This window comes from Malania oleifera, chromosome 11, assembly GCF_029873635.1.
Source record: "Malania oleifera isolate guangnan ecotype guangnan chromosome 11, ASM2987363v1, whole genome shotgun sequence".
NCBI lineage: Eukaryota > Viridiplantae > Streptophyta > Magnoliopsida > Santalales > Ximeniaceae > Malania > Malania oleifera.
In genome coordinates, this window is record NC_080427.1 from 51195685 (window position 1) to 51216247 (window position 20563).

The window sequence follows — 20563 nt, forward strand, 5'->3', positions numbered from 1 at the left end:
GAAGTCACAAGTGAGGGGGAGATTGTTAAAAATTTCACTTGTGAGTTTGTCTCATATTGAAAATGTAATAACTCAAAAAAAAAAAGTTGAATAATAATAATGGTCATTTAGTTAGTATCAAAATGAAAGTACTTCTATGTTAAGATCCTTGATTCCATTTTTGATGCCTAAGAAAGACTTTGTCTAAGCGAGTGCTTAGAGACCATAGCGGCTCAGTCGCTCCCTAGAGGTTGGCTTGGTCAAAATAAAATTTCATAGAATAAAATAAGGTAGATACTGTTTGTATATGTAAATAAGTATATAAAATAATGCTTTGACTGACATAATTTATAAAAATATATGATAAAATGATAATATAGGTATTCTATGCGGGGCCCACAATATCGTGTGCTACCCACATGAGTCCTAAAGCCTATGGGGGTTCACATGAGTCTCGAAATTATGTTGGGTTCATGAAACCGTATGAAGACTATGGGAGTTACGTAGGACCCACTTGAGTCTCGAAGTTGTGTGGGGCCCATAAGACCATGTGGGGCCCACATGAGTTTTCAAAATTTGAATTTAATTCTTTAAAAAAAACTAAAATATGGCTTAATAATAATAATAATAATTTTAAAAAATAAAAAAATAATAATTAATTAATTAAGTAAGTAAGTAATTAATTAAATGAGAGTGGTGGCAAACACTCTCACATGACCTCCATCCCTATCCCATACTCAACCCATACCAAACCCATTCATTGTCCATTCTTTAATTTTAAAAAAATTATAATTTCACTCATCTCCCCACACTTTTACAAATTTCATTTCTTCCCCAAAATTTTCCTATAAATAGGAATCTCTCAACCTTCATTTTTCACAAAAGTTTTCAAAGGAAGAGAAATTATTAGTGAGTGAAAGAATTAGTGGTAGAGAGAAAATTTTTGAGTAAGTTCTCACTCACCCACTCTTTCCGATCTCATTTCTTAGAGATAGTTATTGTGTTTATAGCACAAGGTAAAAGAAGAGGTAAGTAAATTTGATTATGTTAGTTTTTTTTTTTATATAATTTATACCCGAGTTTATTTTATAAGTAAATTTCAATTATGTTTGTTAGTTTCATAAAATTTCCATGAGTTTATTTTTTTACGCATATTTAATTATATCAGTTCTATCTTTAATATACTTACATTTATTTTTTGGTTAAGAAATGTTCTAATTCCCTCGAGTAAATTTTCAGCATTTCTTTCTATTAAAAAAAATTATATATATTTTTAACATAAAAATTGTGTGGCATGAGTTTATTTCTACGTTGCATGTTTCATGAAAATATTAGTAAAGATGAGATTTTCACGATATTATTTTAAATTGTATAAATTATAATAAGACGATTTTAAAACCACTTATGGCAACGAAAGTTCAAAGTTACAGATGTTCGGTACCGCAGCTTAAAGTTTAAATAGATCAGAGTACACCCACACCGTTTACAGAGTGATTATTTATGTTAGTGGATTTCTTCTAAGTGCACATCTGGTTCCGGACCAAGACTTAATAAGGAAAATCTCACTTAATGTTTACGTACGTTGATTTAGTTTGGTCGGCCAGCAAGCTAAGTCCAATCTTCGGACCGCACAACCCAGTCATGGGGGTAAACGTAACTTACGGCTAACAGGCATACGGACGGTTTTTATAATATATATTTATATAGTATTAAATATTATTTTATGAAATGTTAAAAGCTCATTTTGGCCACACACTAATAATAATCTTATTTACTTACTGAGTGTCATCTCACCCCAATCATATTTTTACATTTCAGATAACTCTGAAGGACATATCGGAAATCAAGCATAACAAGCATACAGGAATAGAATAGAAAAATAAAGCTTGATTAGAAATATTAGTATAATGTCAGATATTTATGCTTATGTAATTTTTCTTCTTTGAAATAAATGATTGTAATATGGATAATTAACGCTCTGGTTTAATAATAATTAAGTTTATTTACTTCTGCTGTAAATCAATGGTAAAAAGTAAATATTTCAGACCCTTCGAGGTTGGGGTATTACATTTGGTATCAGAGCAATAGGTTATAGGTTTTGTAAACTTTAAGAAATAATTTTACCAGAGCATAGGCATAACCATGATGTGGGTAAGATCGGGTAAATTAGGACGTTTTTCTTTTGCCTATAACTTTTATTAAACTTTAAAGATAAGGTTATGATTTTAAAATAACTCTAGTCTTTTTCCCTCAAAATGGACCCAAGGAACAACAATGTGAGTGTTGAAAGGAACAAGAATAATATGGGGACTTGCAATGGAGAAGACATCAATGCTACTAAGGTGTTGCAGGATATAGCACAAGTCATGGCGGAATTTCTGCGGAACTCCAAGGAACGGAATGGTCCACCAACCCATGAAGGTTGTACGGTGGAACAGTTCAATCGAATGCACCCTCCGACTTTTGAGGGAAAAGCTTATTCAATTGCTGCAGAAGATTGGATGCAATCAATGGAAGAAATACTACAAGTTCTTCATTGCACGGATGAACAAAAGGTGTTATATGTTGCCTATAAAATGATAGATGAGGTCAAATGCTGGTGGAACTCGAAAAATTTACTCCTAGAGGAAGGACCAAATCCAACAATTATTACATAGGAGCGTTTTAAGGAAGTCTTCTTTGAATGATTTTTCCCCAAAACCACCAGATGCTAAGGTCAGGGAGTTTTTGGAGTTGAAACAAGGAAATATGAACGTACAACAATACGTAGCAAAATTCATTGAATTATCCCGTTTTGCATCATATTTGGTTTCGGACGAATCAAAGAAAGCTCAAAAATTTGAAGAAGGCTTGAACTCAAGGATTTAAGAAATGGTAACAGTATTCGAGCTTGAAGACTTCTCCAATTTGGTAAACAAAGCAACGAAGGCAGAAGAAAGTCTACAAAGGAGCGCGGGAATATGTAACCAGAGAAAGAGGCCCATGCCACAAGGGTTTCACTCTGGTCAAAATCAAGGATTTTGGAAAAGGAGCAACAACAACAACAATAACAATAATGTGGGGCAAGGGCAAGCAGTGAGAAATCCAAATAATGTACAAAGCACCCCTTGTCCAAAATGCAACAAACTACATGGGGGTGACTGTCGGGCCGAATTAGGGGTCTATTATCGGTGCGGTAAACCTGGTCACATGCAACGAGAATGCCCACAAAACAACTCCTACAACATAAATCAACAAAGAGGAGGCAATCAGACACCTCGAGACAACAATCAACAAAACACCGCTCAAGCGCGTGTCTATGCCCTCACTCCAAGAGATGCCGAAAATTATAATGATGTGGTGATAGGTATTATTCTCATATTCTCCAAGAAAGCAATATTATTATTTGATTATGGAGCCACACACTCCTTTATATCTACAGCTTATGTTAAAATATGTGCAATAGAAACTCAGCCTTTAGAAATTGAGTTATCTGTGGTTACACCAATGGGAACCTCGGTAGTATGTAAAAAAATACTTAAAGGTTACCTAATTTGTGTTGAGGAAAGAATACTATCAGCTAACTGGGTAGTATTTAGTATGCATAGGTTTGACATAATTCTTGAGATGGACAGGCTAGCTTCTAGCTATGCTAATATAAATTGTTATAATAAGGAGGTGGTATTTAGACCTCCTAGAGAGCAAGAATACAAGTTCAATGGAATTCGTGTATGCCCTTCACCACAAATATTGTTGGCTATCTAGGCAAAGAGATTACTCTTGAATGGATGTCAGGGGTACCTAACATGCGTGGTGGAGGCACCAAAGGAAGAATTGAAGCTTAAGGATATCCCAATAGTAAGGGAATTCTAGGATGTATTCCTTGAGGATTTACCTAGCTACCTCCTAACCGCAAAATCGAGTTTGTTATCGACCTACTACCAGGGACGACACCGATATCTAAAGCTCCATACAGAATGACACAAGTAGAATTGAAAGAACTAAAAATTACAATAGTTGCTGGACAAAGGATTCATCAGACCCAGCGTGTCACCATGAGGAGCACTGATACTATTCATTAAAAAGAAAGATGGATCGATGAGAATGTGTATTGATTATTTGGAAATAAATAAAGTGACCATTAAGAACAAGTACCCAATACCTCGCATAGATGACTTGTTTGATCAACTCCAAGGAACACAAGTCTTCTATTAAATTGACCTCCGGTTAGGGTACCATCAAATGAAAATCAAATCAGAATATGTTCCAAAGACTGCATTCCGAACGAGATATGGTCACTATGAATTCTTAGTCATGCCATTTGGACCGACCAATGTTCATGTTGCCTTTATGGATCTTATGAATAGGGTTTTTCATGAATATTTAGATCAATTTGTGGTGGTCTTCATTGATGATATTTTGATTTATTCAAAAAGCCCTCGGGAACATGAGAACCATTTGAGGCTAGTACTTAAAATACTAAGAAAAAAAAAACTCTATGCCAAACTTACGAAATGTGAGTTCTGGCTAGAAAGAGTTGCATTCTTAGGGCGCGTGATATCTAAGGATGGTATTTCTGTGGACCCAAGTAAAATAGAGGCGATAGTAGATTGGGCGAGACCGAAGAATATTCATGAGATCAGGAGTTTCTTAGGTCTGGCAAGATATTATCGTCGATTTGTGGAAGGGTTTTCTAAAATATCTGGTCCTTTGACGAGATTGACAAGAAAGAATGTGAAGTATAAGTGGACTGATGAATGTGAGCAAAGTTTTCAAGAATTAAAGCAACGACTCATCACTGCCCCAGTGCTGACAATTCCATCAGGAGAAGATGGTTTTGTGATCTACAGTAATGCATCTCGAAAAGGGCTCGGGTGTGTATTAATGCAACAGGGGGAAGGTCATTACATATGCTTCTCGACAACTCAAGGAGTATGAGAAGAATTATCCAACACATGATTTGGAACTGGCAGCTGTAGTATTCACACTAAAGATCTGGAGACACTATCTATATAGTGAAAGGTGTGAGATTTTCACGGACCATAAAAGTCTCAAATACTTTTTCACGCAAAAGGAATTAAACATGAGACAGAGAAGATGGTTAGAATTAATCAAAGATTATGATTGCACCATCAACTACCACCCAAGAAAAGCCAACGTGGTAGCAGATGCATTAAGTCGAGAGTTAATGAATGCGTCAGTCTCAGCAATGGTGACCCAACATCAAATTATGATGGACCTGGAAAGATTTGGTGTGGAAATAGTGGAAGGAAATCATCAAGCTCTCATTGCTAATCTGGTAATCCAACAGACCTTACCAGAAAAGATTAAGGCTGCACAGATGGAAGATGCAGAGCTAGTGAAGATTATGGGTAAGATACGGAGTGGACTGAAGGGAGACTTTAACATCTCTGATGATGGAGTTTTGAAATTCCAAGCTAGATTGTGTGTGCCCAATGACAAAGATATCAAAAGAACAATCTTGGAAGAAGCTCATCGATCTCTTTATACTATGCATCTGGGAAGCACGAAGATGTATTGGGACTTAAGAGATTCTTTTTGGTGGAATAACATGAAGAGGGAGATTGCACAATTTATGGAACAGTGTCTTACTTGTTAGCAAGTAAAGGCTAAGCATCAGAGACCAGCAGGACCACTGCAACCACTCCACATTCCCTAGTGGAAATGGGAGCACATCTCCATGGATTTTGTAATTGGGCTACCTCCAGCACTCCATGGATAGAACGCCATCTAGGTGGTTGTTAATCGTCTAACGAAGACCGCTCACTTTATTCCAATCAAAGTTAACTACTCTATGACCAAGCTTGCATAGTTACATGTTCAAAAGATAGTTAGACTACATGGCGTGCCCGTGTCTATCGTATCAGATCGAGATCCATGATTCACATCACAATTATGGAAAAGTTTGCAAAGAGCCTTGGGATCACGACTTACTTTCAACATGGCATTTCATCCTCAAACTAATGGACAATCGGAGAGAACTATTTAGATATTAGAGGATATGTTGAGAGCTTATGTACTGGATTTCAAAGGAAGTTGGATTCAGTATCTGTCGTTGGTTGAGTTAGCCTATAACAACAGTTATCAGTCCAGCATAGAGATGACACCATATAAAGCGTCATATGGTCGAAAGTGTCGATCCCCATTATATTGGGACGAGAAAGGCGAACGATGAATTTTAGGTCCTGAAATTATACAAAGGACCTCTGAGAAAATTAAGCTCATCCGGGACAAAATAAAAACCGCTTAAAGTCGGCAAAGGAGCTATGCGAATACCCGTTGACGTGAGTTGGAGTTTGAAGTGGGGGATAATATATTTTTAAAAGTTCCTCCAATGAAAAGAATCATGAGGTTTGGGGAAAAAGGCAAACTAAACCCCTGGTATATTGGACCATTTGAGGTATTGGAGAAGTACAGAATTGCCCTATCTCCTGCACTATTGAGAATTCATGATGTATTCCATGTCTCAATGTTAAAGAAGTACGTTTCAGACCCTTCTCATGTGATAAGTTATGAGTTGTTAGAAGTTAGTGACACTCTATCATATGAAGAAGTACCAATCCAGATTTTAGACAAGAAGGATCAGGAGTTGCTCACAAAGAAGATTTCATTGGTAAAAGTACTTTGGCATAACCATGACATTGAGGAAGCATCATGGGAACTAGAAGCATAAATACGCCAGAAATTCGGACATCTTTTCGACAATAGCAGGATCGGATAAAAGCACAACATTATACAAGATACTCATTTAATTTTTTGTAAATTTCGAGGACGAAATTTTTATAAGGAGGGGAAGATGTAATAACCAAAAAAAAAAAAAAAAAGTAGAATAATACTAATGGTCATTTAGTTAGTATCCAAATGAAAGTATTTCTCTATTAGGATCCTTGATTCCATGTTTGATGCCTAAAAAAGGTCTTATTTAAGCGAGTGCTCAGAGACCATTGCGGCTCAGTCACTCCCTCGAGGTCGGCTTGTTCAAAATGAAATTTCATAGGATAAAACATGGTAGACACTATTTGTATACATAAATAAGTATATAAAATAATGTTTTGACTGACATAATTTGTAGAAATGTATGATAAAATAATAATAATAATATAGGTATTCTATGCGGGACCCACAAGACTGTGTGGGGCCCACATGAGTCTTGAAGTCGTATGGGGGTCCACATGAGTCTCGAAGCTATGTTGGGCTCATGAAACCGTATGAAGACTATGGGAGTTACGTAGGACCCACTTGGGTCTCGAAGTTGTGTGGGGGCCCACAGGAGTTTTCAAAATTCGAATTTAATTTAAAAAAAAAAAAAACTAAAACATGGCTTAATAATAATAATAATAATAATAATAATAATAATAATAATAATGATTTAAAAAATAAAAAAATTAATTAATTAATTAATTAATTAATTAAGTAATTACTTAAAAATTAAATAAATGGGAGTGGTGGCAAAAACTCCCACATGACCTCCATCCCTATCTCATACTTAACTCATACCTAGCCCATCCCTTACCCATTCTTTAATTTTTAAAAAATTATAATTTCACCCATCTCCCCACACTTTTACAAATTCCATTTCTTTCCCAAAATTTTCCTCTAAATAGGAAGTTTTCAACCTTCATTTTTTACAAAAATTTTCAAAGGAAGAGAAGGATTAGTGAGTGAAATAATTAGTGGTGGAGAGAAAATTTTGGAGTAAGTTCTCACTCACCTACTCTTTCCGATCTCATTTCTTAGAGATAATTATTGTGTTCGTAGCACAAGGTAAAAGAAGAGGTAAGTAAATTTGATTATGTTTGTTTTTTTAGTTATTTTAAAATTCATACCCGAGTTTATTTTGTAAGTAAAATTCAATTATGTTATTTAGTTCCATAAAATTTCCATGAGTTTATTTTTTAACGCATATTTAATTATACCAGTTCTATCTTTAATGTACTTGCATTTATTTTTGGGTTAAGAAATGTTCTAATTCCCTCGGGTAAATTTTCAGCATTTCTTTCTATTAAAAAAAAATTATATATATTTTTAATACAAAAATTGTGTGGCATGAGTTTATTTCTACGTTGCATGTTTTATGAAAATATGAGTAAACATGAGATTTTCACAATATTATTTTAAATTGCATAAATTATAATAAGATGATTTTAAAACCTCTTATGGCAACGAAAGTTCAAAATTACTGATGCTCGATGCTGCAGCTTGCAGTTTAAATGGATCAGAATACACCCACACTGTTTACAGAGTGGTTATTTATGTTAGTGGATTTCTTCTGAGTGCACACTTGCTTTCGGATCACGACTTAATAAGGAAAATTTCACTTAATGTTTACGTACGTTGATTTAATTTGGTCGGCCAGGCAGCTAAGTCTAGTCTTCGGACTGCACAACCCAATCATGGGGGTAAACATGACTTACGGCTAACAAGCCTAAGGGTGGTTTTTACAATATATGTTTATACATATTTAATTACGTGTATAGAGTTATTAATGATTTGAAAGAAAAATATATGTTTATATGAAAAATGTCATTATTGTACCTAAATGACGATCTAAAGGAAACGTATAAGGAAAAGTATATATATGTGAATAATTAAATATTTTTACAGTTTTAAAGTTAAAAGTTTAATTTAACAGTTATAGTTTATGATTATAAAATTTTACTATTATAGTTGATGACAAAAGTTTTATGCAGAAATTTTTAAATTTACATTTATTTTAGAAGCAGTTTTGAAGTTATAATATTAAATGTTGTTTTACGAAATTTTAAAAGCTCATTTTAGTCACACACTAATAATAATCTTATTTACTTACTGAGTGTCGTCTCACCCCAATCATATTTTTACATTTCAGATAACTCTGAAGGACATATCGGAAATCAGGCATAGCAAGCATGCGGGTGGGAATAGAATAGAAAAATAAAGCTTGATTAGAAATATTAGTATGATGCCAGATATTTATGCTTATGTAATTTTTCTTCTTTGAAACAAATGATTGTAATATGAATAATTAGCGATCTGGTTTAATAATAATTAAGTTTATTTACTTCTGCTGTAAATCAATGATAAAAAGTAAATATCCCAAACCCTTTGGGGTTGGGGTATTATAGAAAAAATTAAATGGATAATGGATGCTTATATACATGGTTGGACCCAAGTCTCACTAGGTTTAAGCTTTTGGGTCAAGTTGGTGCTTACCCATACGTATCAAGCCTACCCATGGGCTCCTTCTGTGCTAACACTTGGAACCATTTCCATGCTTCTCAAGGTCCCTTTGTAACATGCTTCTCAAGTTCCCTTTGTAACCATTTGTTGTTCCTTGCAAGTCTTCTCTCTCTCTTTCTTTCTTTCTCTCTCTCTCTCTCTCTCTCTCTCTCTCTCTCTCTCATATGCAAGAGATCAAGTTGAGTAACCTAACTACTCTCTCTATTTTTTTTCCTTTAAGAAAAATGTGATTACTTTAACATTTAATAATTGGTACCATTCCCATGCTTCTCAAGGTCCCCTTATAACCCTTTGTTGTTTCTTGCAAGTCCTCTATTTGGCAACATACCCTTTAAAACCATTTCCATGCTTCTTAAGGTCCCCTTACTTGGAAACAGACCACTTGATGATGACACCATTTTCATGCTTCTCAAGGTCCCCTTGTAACCGTTTGTTGTTTTGTCTCTAGTTTCAATTCTTACACACAAGTACTTCTCTCTCTCTCTCTCTCTCCTCTCTCTCTCTCCTCGTCCACCTCTCTCCTGCTCGGTCTCCTTCTCTCTACCTTTCGCCACTCTCTCTCTTTCTGCCTCCTTCACTTGCAACTTCGCTTCCTCTCCTCCCTCATCGGCTCTCTCCTCTCTTCTCTCTCTTCTCCTCTCTTCTCTCATCTCTCCACTCTCTCCCACACCACACACACACCCTGCAAGTCCTCTACTTGGCAAACTTACCCCTCCCGGCAAACCCCGCTCAAGTATCCTCATCTCAACACTTCTCTCTCTCTCTCTCTCTCCTCTCTCTCTCTCTCTCTCTCTCTCTCTCTCTCTCTCTCTATGTTGACCTTACAAGTCATATCCTATTTTAATTATGACAAATACTTTAGTATTTAATAGTTACCAGATTTTTATGCAGGATAAAATGGGCAAAGATATATGATGACTTGAAGCAAATGAAGACCCAAAGTGTTTATTGTTGTAATTTATATTTCATTTTATTTTGAGTATGTAATATTAATTATGATTTGTAATAATCAATGCATTACATGCATGATATGATAGATAAGCTCAAGATCATTATTTGCACACCTTAATGGGATGTTGGGATCTGACCGATGGCCAGAATTTTTTGGGACTAACGTAAAACAACTTAGAAAAGCACCTTAGTGGTCAATACCTTTGCACAGGCAGTCACTTAGTAAAAGCCCCATTTCACAATATATATCAATGGAGGTCAATTATCACAAAATCAAGACTTAAATGCACACAGTTTGACGTCTTTCGGTTGGGCCAGAGCAGATGTCTCCGTCTCCCCCCCCCTTCCTCACCCGCTTTGGGTCGACCAAACCTCCCAGAGTCAACTGTTGACTATTCAATCGACCACTTTTAGATGAACTTGAACTATATGGTCAACCGAACTGACATATGGGTTGAGTGTCCCAATGCCCGTAGGTCGATGAGTCGAGACCGACCCTCTTACCTTCACCAGTTTGGACTTTAGAGCTCAACAAACCTCATAATTTGTGTCAACACCGAACATGCCCTGTCAAATTAAACTCGTAGGGTTCAAACTCACCTTAATATGGTCGACCAAACCCTCAGTTCAAAAATGGCCTTGGGCGTCGACATTGAATCTGTGATATGGTAAAAACCGAAACCGTTAAATCTAGATTCGAACCGAAAACTCTCCGAGGCTGCCCAATTTTTTACTACTGAGGTAAAACAGGGTTGACTATTCTAATTAACCTCACTGTAACTTTTCCAAAAATATCGACATGATTCCTGAACGGTTAGAATTTTTTGGAGTGGTCTATTATATACATCTCCTCATTTGGTTTTTTTGATTATTAACTAAGTTAGGCAACATCCATTAGAATATTCTTTCTAACCTTTTCAATACCTTTTTTTTTCACACTACAAGCCACTACTTCCCATTCTTACTCACTTCTCCTTGCAAAAATTATTTAGTAGATGTTTAGAGATCATTCCTATAATAGCTTAATCACGTCTCCAATTTGTTGTATTTTGATTAAGTCATTGTTTAAGTGAGAGTAAGCTTTGATTTTTCCCTGTGATTTCAGTTCATAAGTCATTTTTTGGGAAACTCTCTAGGTGCACTCATCGAGTTTGCAATTTTATAAATACTTTTGTGGGGCATGGGGGGTTTATCTGTTATGTCCGTGGTTCTCCCGCTGGCAAACTGTGCTTCCAGTCGACTAAGGTGAAGGAAACGTTGCCTGGGGAACAAGAGAAAAGAGGAGCAAAACTCAAGGAGCGTGTATTGTATTTTGTGTGTGAATATTTTTACCAACTAATTTCACATATCTCTTGTGCTTGATCTTTGAGAAAAATCATTTTTGAGATATTTGCTTGTTGCTCAAAATTTTGATACTTACGGCACTTTGTGAGGATATTGTTATCTCTTGATTCAAAGATCCTAACAGCAATATCACTAACAGCTCACACTCAGATTGCTGTACTTGCATTAGTTTGAGAGAAACCCTTTACTACATTGAGTGTTTATCATATTCCTATCAGTTTGCTAGTAATGTAGAGTTATAACTGGGTACAAATCTCTATTCGGTAGAAGCACTATTTTGTAGCGGTCAGAGGATAAACTTAAACTAGTATTTTATGAAACATGTATATTGTTATAGCTCAGCATTTGATTTCAGGAAAATAAATATATTTATCATATGTTATTATTTGGGAAAAATACTGTTGAAATTGATGAAGTTAAATATAAAAAAAACATGTTTAGTGTTACTGAGCCTAGAAAAGTAATTACGAAATACTACTTTCTAGGAATGTGTTATGATATGGATTTTATAATGCTAACAACGGCGTAGACGGGCCGAGATTTTATATGTTTTTGCCGGCGTCCTAGCCGAGTTCTCTGTTTATTCTGTTTCCTCATCTTCCTCGTCTTCTTTATCGGATACTATTTTGTCGGGTGTTTCCGGGCAAGCTATAGTAAAATGTGATCCGGTAACCGGGTTGATGATTTTTCATGATATACGTAATATGCAAAATGATATGACTTATCTGATAATGATGGTATGAGATATCAATGTATCATAGTTTCCATATGTGTTATTGATATCAGAACCGGTTGGATTGTCTAGGGCTAAGCACTGTCACAGGTACCAGTCGCGTCTAGTGTCCATAGTACTTCATGAAATTACATGTGATATCTTTGTCAACCCTCTACAACCTCCGCTGTTAACGTATGGTGTGAGATTTGGATGGTCCGATGTGGTATTTCTTAACTGAAGATGTGCGCCCATTGGTGGTACAGCCAACAATGTCTGCCAGACACCAACTCAACTACAGACTGTACTTTTTGACAACTCTCCAGTGTCCACCAACCATTGTCAGAGACTCCCCGCCTTCGGGCGCACACACCCAATCATTTGGGGTAATACATGACAACAACCAGCTAACCTACCAGGAATGTTTTTGTATTATTGTTATATGAGATGAAATATGTTTATGAAAATGCAATATGTTCTGCCATGTTTTGATGATATATATGTTATCCTAGATTTGACAAAATAATTACTGAATATGTTCTGTATGGTATATGTATAACACGCAATACTCATGTTGCCACACACTGGTATTAGTTTATTTGCCTTACTAAGAGGTGTCTCACCCCAAAATTTTATAAACTTTTCAGGAGCTTCAGATAAAAGAGCGGGAAAAGCCCCGCTGATCTAATATTGTTTGTCTACCCTATTTGAAGGGTAAGTTTTAGTAGGGACAGTTGGATTTTGTGGGAAATTTCCCTAGATCTTGTTTTTAGGATGTATATACTGAAATAAATGGATATAATGACTGGTATTTATGTTAATGTGATGGATGTTTTTGTATTTATAATATTGTGATTATATGTTTCCTGTTGCTTAGGCTTCCGTTATGTGTTCTGATGTATCCCTGGTATCCACGGGTCCATATGGATTATGATCTGTTGAGTTAAGATTTGTGATTTTGTAATATACAAATCAAATATATATATGAAAATTAAGCAAGTCGTCACAATTTAGTATCAAAGCCTAGGTTGCTAGGTTCTATAGACTTTACAATGCAGCGGAAACAATACCAGAGTTTAGGAAATGATTTAAGGTTGTTCTACAGTCTGGAGGCAGGACTTCCGTTGTAGTTTCTATGTTTTTCCTAGGATGACGATTTCAAGAAAACCATAGCAAGCTATTGTCGGGTTGTGTTCCTAGAATGTAGGACTAGGATTAGAAATGAGTTAGAAATGTTGAGATAAGTGGTGAGGATAGGTGGGCAAATTATAAGGATAGAATTTCTAAGTTGTGTTTGTTGTTTTCAGGATGGATCCAGGAGGTGTAGTGCCCATGTGAGTGGCAGTGATGGAGCAAGACCATTAGGTGTAGCTGGGACTGACTCTGACGCGGCATTACGTAGCATGGCTCAGTAGGTTATGCCTGAGATTGCTAAGAGCTCGAGGGAGCAGAGTGGTCCATCTGCAAGGCATAGGTGCACTATAGAAAAGTTTACAAAGATGAATCCTTCGGCGTTATCAGGTGGAGTTGATCCTGCAGCCGCTGAGAACTGGATGCAGGAGACTGAGAAAGTCTTGACTGTCTTGCAGTGTACTAAGGAATAGAGGGTTCTCTTTGTCACCTATAGACTGACAGGAGAGGCCGAAAGGTAGTGGACTGTGGTAAAACTATTGGAGCAGCAGAGGGTGACTCTGATAGCCATGACATGGGACCGGTTTAAAGAATTATTTTTCGATAGATATTTTCCAGCTACTATTAGGGAGGCTAAAGTATAAGAGTTTCTAAGTCTGAAATAGGGACAGCTATCCGTCCAGCAATATACGCTCTCTTATTTCGCCCCGTACATTGTTCCTGATGAAATGAAAAAGGTAAGGCAGTTTGAGAGAGGCTTGAGGCGGAGCATATTCAAGTAGATGGTGGTGCTGCGGATCTAGGACTTTGCTAAGTTAGTCGACAGGGCAACCTTGACAGAGATTGGTGAGCATCTGATGAAGAGGAGCAGGGATAGAGGAAGAGATTTGCATCTACAGGCTACTAGCAAGGTCATAGGCCGGGTCAGTGGAGGAGAATAAATCATGGCAGAGGGCGGAGGCAGGATACGGGAGAACGCGAGGTGTAGACAAGGTAGGGTCCTCCTATCTGTCAGACTTGCGGTAGGAGGCACTGAGGAGAGTGTCGAGCTGGTGGTGTGGTGTGCTATCACTGCGTTAGATCGGGGCACATGGTGCAAAACTGCCCTACTCCACCAGATGCAGTTCCAGCTCCCAAACCATATTGGGGAGGTTATCAAGCGCCACGTGGGGGCCAGCAGAGGAATACGGCAGGTGACGCGGTGACATGTATGGTTATTATGCTTTATTTTAAAGTTATTGCATTGTTTGATTAAAGAGCTACACACTCGTTCATGTCTTTGGGGTGTGTTAAATTATGTGAGGCTGAAACACAATCATTAGATGTTGAATTGTTGGTATCTACACCGACTGGGTCAGCAGTGAGGTGTAGTAAGGTGCTCCGAGGTTGTCCAATTAATATTCAAGGAAAGACTTTGTCTGCTGATCTGATAGTGCTAGACATGTACGGGTTTGATATTATATTTGGCATGGATTGGCTAGCAGCTAATTTTTCCAGCATAGATTGCCAAGCACAAGAAGTGATATTCAGATCTTCGGGGGAAGTAGAATTCAAGTTCGTAGGGTCGCGAGTGCAATCCTCACCTTAACTAGTTTCAGTTATTCAGGCTAGAAGACTACTACTGACTGGTTGTCAAGGGTTTGTGGTAGTTGTGAAGGAGATGTCAGAGAATAAATTGAAACTTGCTAACACGCCTGTAGTAAAGAAGTTTACAGATGTTTTCCCAGACGAGTTCCTAGGCTTGCCACCCGACCGTGAGGTAGATTCCCCTATTGATCTACCTTCCTGTACAACACTGATTTCTAAAGTATCTTATCGGATGGCGCCAGTAAAATTGGTAGAATTGAAGAATCAGTTGCAAGATCTGCTTGATAAGGGCTTCATATGACCCAGTGTATCTCCGTGGGGAGCTCTAACGAAGAGAAATTATCAGGGCCTCATCGACGAACATAAGGGATTTGTCGACGAGGAAATATCGAGAGAGGTTTTGAGCAGTTTGAATTTCATCAACGAGGAGTGAGTTTCATCGACAAAATTGTTAAAGGACTCGTCGACGATATGACGTGGCTCCTCAACGAATCCAGTCCTATAAATATCAAAAACCCTAATTTAACTTCAAAATTAAGGAAAATATCACTCCCTCTCTCTCCCTTCAGTTCCCTCTCCTTCTCTCTTCGATTTCAGGCTAGATTTACGCCGGTTCGATGATCTAAAGTCACTACAATGCTCCTGGAGAAGCTCTCTCCATATCTGCCGGAGCGGATCATCAGTAGAGCTGAGTTGAAATTCGTCCCTAAGTTAAGGTAATGTTTTTTATGCCAAATTTGGTCTTTCTGTAGTCATAAGTAAGGTTATTTACGAAAAAATACTAATGTTTGGTTATGAGGGTTGTCGTTTTTAGGGCTTTGATTAGGAAACCCTATGAGTGTTAGACCAGGATATTTATAGAGGCTTTTCTCAGTAGCTAGGTAACGGAATAAACTAAAACAGTTATTTTTCATGCAAATTACTATTATTTATGAGCAAATTGATTTTCTGGAAAATATGTACGATATTTGAATATTATGGAATAAACGCATATTTAGGAAAATACTGCTGTTGTACGGAAATTATAATTTTAGAATGAAATGTATGATTTACCCAGCTTTGTGTGGCATGAATGTTATTTTTCATGAAAAGTATTATGATATGGAAGATTTTACGAGTAAAGCATGTTTTTAGGTATTATGAAAAGATACAGTATGTTATGATGATGTTGAAAAATACATGATAATTACTTTATTTTCAGAATGTATATGCCTGAAATGATTCCGGAGCGAGGCCGTGTATATATGAAATGATTTCGGCGCGAGCCCGTATATAACTGAAATGATTCCGGAGCGAGGCCGTGTATATATGAAATGATTTCGGCGCGAGGCCGTATTTATGAAATGTTTGGCACAAGGCTGTATTTGTGAAATGATTTTGGTGCAAAGCCGTATTTATGAAATTATGAAAGATGCTACATTATCATATATTATATGTTATTAGAACTCGGATGCTAGTTTAGTTCAGTTTAGGAGCTCGGTACCGTAACTTATAGATCAGATATCTATGATCAGATTGGTACTAACCACCCCACGAGGGGTTGGGAGATGGATAGCCGATGTGGCTTTTAGTAGAGTGTGGACGTCCACCTGGCAATCCTGACCAGGGTGTGGCGGGCCTATCGTACTTATAGACATTTTTGACTCAGCAGTGGTCGGCTAGCCATTGTCGGGTCCCACCTTTGCGCTGCACAACACGTCATGGGGGGTAATATATGACATCAGCTAACTATTCATCTTGAGTATGTTTTCAGTTTTATTTGCTATAACAGACATTTCATTATTAGTATGAATTATTAGAAAATATGAAAGTATATGATGATTCAGTAATGATGAATTTTTACAAATATGTGAAATATATTGTATATGTATAACTGCATTATATATTCATGATGTCACACAACTGTATTTAGTTTATTTACCTTACTGAGATGTGTCTCACCCCCGAACTCAACTAATTTTTCAGGAAACCCTGAGAGACCGGCGGGTTGTGGCCGCCGTTGAGTGAGTTGAGCTTCCCTGCTAGAAGGGTAAGCTTTGATCTAGGATTAGGAGATTTTTGTTGTAAGATTATATATCTATTTTGATGTTTTGGAGATTGTATGCAAATACTATATTTTGGGAATGTAGTAGACTGTGGAATTATGTAATTAATGGTTTGATGGATGTAAATTATTTTTACTGCTGTTTCGGTTTTCGCTGTGTATGTCAGGTTATCCCCGCTGCCCACGGGTTCGGGTTAATGTTATTATTATTTATACTTATTATGTGATGAGTTAAGCAGGTCGTTATAGAGGATGTGTATGGACTATAGGAAGATTAATAAAATGACAATTAAGAACAAGTATCCTCTACCTCGTATCGACGATTTGTTTGACTAGCTCTAGGGTACACAGGTGTATTCGAAGATTGACCTCAGATCTTGCTACCATTAGGTAAAAGTGAAAGCAGAAGACGTCTCGAAGACGGCTTTTAGGACCAGGTACGGGCATTACGAGTTTCTTGTTATGCCGTTTGGTTTGACAAATGCACCTGCGGTATTTATGGACGTGATGAACAGAGTCTTCCACCAATACCTAGACCAGTTTGTTGTTATTTTTAATGATGATATACTGGTCTATTCGAGGAGCTAGGAGGAGCATGAGACGCACTTGAGGCAGGTTTTGCAGACACTTCGGGAAAAGAAATTGTACACCAAGTTCAATAAATGTGAATTCTGGCTTAAGAAGATCGTGTTCTTGGGGCATGTTGTATCTAGAGACGATATTTCTGTGGATCCTAGCAAGATTGAGGCGGTAGTGAATTGGGCTAGACCGAGAAATGTCCAGGAGATCTGGAGTTTCTTGGTGCTAGCTGGCTATTACCGCCGTTTCGTTGAGGGATTCTCAGCTTTGTCAGGACCTTTGACATGACTGACGAGGAAGAATGTCATATTTGAGTGGGACGACAGTCGTGAGTAGAGTTTTCAAGAATTGAAGCAAAGATTAGTCACAACACCAGTATTGGTTATCCCATCAGGGGGTAAGGGGTATGTCATTTACAGTGATGCGTCATTGAAGGGACTTGACTATGTATTGATGCAGCATGGCAGAGTAGTGGCGTATGCGTCTAGGAAGTTGAAAGAATATGAAAAGAACTACCCTACACATGATCTTGAATTGGCTACAGTGGTACACGCATTGAAAATTTGGAGGCATTACCTGTACGATGAGCAGTGTGAGATTTTCTCCGACCACAGGAGCTTAAAGTATTTCTTTATGTAAAAGGAATTGAATATGAGGTAGAGAAGGTGGTTAGAGTTAATTAAGGATTTTGATTGTACCATCAGTTATCACCCGGGAAAAACAAACGTGGTAGCTGATGCGTTGAGCAGGAAGTCTATGGAATCAACGTTGGCGACTATGGAGATCCAATATCTGATTATAATGGATCTGGAGAGATTCGACATTGAATTAGTTGAGAGTGGTTGTCAGGCTCACATTGCCAGTTTAATGGTGCAGCTTATTTTGCAGGAGAGAATTAAAGCTGCCCAAAAGGAAGACCCAGAATTAGCAGATGTGACAGACAGAGTACAGAGTGGTCTGGGGGAGGAATTCAGTATTGCAGATGATGGAGCTTTGCGGTTCCATTCCAAATTATACGTTCCATCCGATACTGAGATCAGGAAGACTATTTTAGAGGAGGCTCACAGATCTTTGTATACAGTTCATCTCGATAGTACGAAGATGTACAGGGATCTGCGAGAGTCATACTGGTGGAGTGGTATGAAGAGAGAGATTGTCGAGTATGTAGCACAGTGTCTAACGTGCCAGTAGGTAAAGGCTGAGCACCAGAAGCTGACAGGGCAATTGCAGCCGTTATTTGACAGAGTGGAAGTGGGATCATATATCTATGGACTTCGTGTTAGGACTGCCAACGACATTACATGGCCAGAATGCCATCTGGGTGAATTGACCGTTTGATTAAGACCACCCACTTTATACCTATCAAGATCAGCTACTCCCTCAACCATTTAGCGGAGATCTACATTCAAGAGATAGTTTGTTCTCATGGGGTGCCAGTATCGATTGTGTTAGATCAAGACCCGCGTTTTACATCACGTTTTTGGAAGAGTATGTAGGAAGCACTAGGGTCTCAATTGTCATTTAGCACGACATTCCATCCTCATTCAGATGGACAGACTGAGAGGACGATACAGACATTAGAGGATATGCTCCGTGATGCGTATTGGATTTTGGGGTTGGTTGGACTCAGTTCATGCCACTAGTAGAGTTTGCGTATAATAACAGTTATCAAACCAGTATTGGCATGGCACCGTTTGAGGATTTATACGGTAGGAGATGTCGTTCTCCCTTATTTTGAGATGAAGTGGGTGAGCGGGGAGTAGTGGGGCCAGAGCTTGTGCAGCAAGCGCGTGATAAGGTTCGGCTTATCAGAGACAAGATCAGTGCAACTCAAAGCCGACAAAAAAGTTATGCTAATAATCGCCGCAGGAATCAGGAATTTGATGTGGGTAATCATGTGTTTTTGAAGATAGCTCCGATGAAAGGGGTTATGCGATTTGGGAAGAAGGGTAAACTTAGTCCTAGGTTTATCGGTTCATTTGAGATTCTAGATAAAGTGGGGTCAGTAGCCTACATGCTAGCTTTACTACCTATGTTGTCCAGGATCCACGACATATTCCATATTGCTATGTTGAGGAAATACGTCCTAGATCCTTCTCATATCATCAGTTATGATGAATTAGAACTTAGTAATTCATTGGTGTATGAGGAGGTACCGGTACAAATTTTGGATAGGAAAGTACAGGAGTTACGTAACAAGCAGATTCCTCAGGTGAAAGTATTGTGGAGGAATCATACCATTGAAGAGGCTTCTTGAGAATCCGAGGAGCAGATGAAGCAGAAATACCCACGACTATTTCAAGAAACTTAAGTAGTTAAGTAATATTTCTTTTATAGGTATATGTAATAGTTTAATTGATGTAGCATTTTAGTTTTGGGAGAATTTTTCTTTTGTACATGTAATCTCCTAGGACCCAAAATATAATCACGGTATGCCTCCGTCATAAGTGAGGGTAAGTAATAAAATAAGTAGACCCTTTTCTTGTTAAGGGATGACGAGTTACATGAATAGTAAATTTCGAGGACTAAATTTTGTAAGGAGGGGAGAATGTAACGACCCGAAGAATAATGGTATTTAAATAATAAAAGAAAGGGAGTCTTCGCGTTCGTCGACGACATTGCATTTTGGATGGCATAATCCTGAGAAATTTTTTAGCTCCTCGTTGATGAACACAGGGGACTTGTCGACGAGGGTATAGGAGGAGCTCGTCGACGACGACAGGATTCGTCGACGAGAAGATATCGAGAGAGAATTGTGGAAACCTGAAATTCGTCAACGAGAGTTGATGTTCGGCGACAAACTTTCTATAAAATTCGTCAATGAGGTGACGTGACTCGTCGACGAATCCCGCAGTATAAATAGGGTTAAACGATAATTTTCTATCATTTCCCTGCGCCGAATTTCTCTCTCTTTCCTCATATGGTTTCTCCTCCTTCTCACTAAGATTTTGGGTCGGATTTCCACCGGTTCAACGATCTGAAGCCACCATGACACTCCTGGGAAAGTTCTCTGCAAG